Source organism: Elephantulus edwardii, unplaced genomic scaffold (genome assembly GCF_000299155.1).
Source record: "Elephantulus edwardii isolate Elephantulus edwardi_28Jun2011 unplaced genomic scaffold, EleEdw1.0 scaffold00085, whole genome shotgun sequence".
Classification (NCBI taxonomy): domain Eukaryota; kingdom Metazoa; phylum Chordata; class Mammalia; order Macroscelidea; family Macroscelididae; genus Elephantulus; species Elephantulus edwardii.
Window position 1 is genome coordinate 6,622,257 of NW_006399835.1, and position 1,296 is coordinate 6,623,552.

Here is a 1,296-nt window from a genome sequence, read left to right on the forward strand (position 1 = left end):
AAAAGGGCTCCTGTATACCTGTCACTAGCATTATATTGTCATTGTTTAAAAAAAAAATAGAAAGGAGTCATTCCTCCCTGCCTCTTTGACTGTTTGGAGCCGACTTCCTTCCCTCTTCTTCACCTCTGCTGCCGCCTAGCTCCATGTACAGATGATATCATGGGCTTCAGAAACCTTAAGACTGCCACTGGCCTCCAGGTCCTCAATGATTATCTGGCTGACAAGAGCTATCACAAGCAGATGTGGCGTTATTTGAAGCAATCTCCAGCCCCTCACCTGCCGACTTGTGTCATGTCCTACATTGGTATAGTCATGCCAAGCCTTATGAGAAGGAAAAGGCCAGCCTGCCAGGAGCGATGAAAGTACTGGGCATGTATTTTGGCCCAGTCCTGTGACCCAGCTAATGTGGAAGACACCACAGAAAGTGGAGCTGCGGACAGGAAAGTTGACAAGGACATTGAGCTCTTTGGATCTGGTGAGGAGGAGGAAAGTGAGGAAGCAAAGAAGCTAAGAGGAGAACGTCTTGCACAGTATGAATCAAAGAAAGCCAAAAAACCTTGGCTTCTTGCCAAGTCTTCAATCTTACTAGACCTGAAGCCTTGTGAAACCAACATGGCAATACTGGAAGAAGGTGTCAGAAGTATTCAGGCAGATGGCTTGGTCTGAGACTCTTTCAAGTTAGTATTACTGGTGGGATATGGAATTAAGAAGCTTCAGATACAGTATGTAGTTGAAGATAGTAAAGTAGGCACAGATATGCTGGAGGAACAGATAACTGCTTTGGAAGACTATGTGCAGTCCATGGACGTGGCTGTTTTCAACAAAATCTAAAGTCCATCTGCATCCAACAATAAAAACTTTAAAGATAAAAAAAAATAGAAAGAACATGTATTCTTTGCTTCTCTTTCTTGAAGCCTTACACAGCAAGATTACTGAAGCATCAATGTATAAGTAGTCAATGATACATTTTTTTCAGTCACTTTCATGGTTAGTCAGGCATAAATTCTGCAGTCTCAATTTCACACAAGTATGGCTTCAAGTCAAAATATTCCTATCCTTACAAACTAAAACTTAGTGCTGTAGGGAAGGGGCAGAATATAAATCTACTGCTTCCCTTGAGAGTTGATACAGGTACAGCTTCAATTCAACTCACTGTCACTGTAATACTTGAGTATACAGGTTTGACTTACTTGAAATGACATCTGAAGTAAATTCCAACTATCTAAGTAGTATTATAAAGCTTTAAGTATTATAGATTTGAGTATTTTTAGTTATTTTATTGCATATATGCTACTA

At 40.4% G+C, this 1,296-nt stretch overlaps 1 pseudogene; it reads left to right on the forward strand.

Moving 5' to 3' along the window:
- Positions 1 to 159: 159 nt before the first annotated feature.
- Positions 160 to 831, forward strand: LOC102844635 (annotated as a pseudogene).
- Positions 832 to 1,296: the final 465 nt, after the last annotated feature.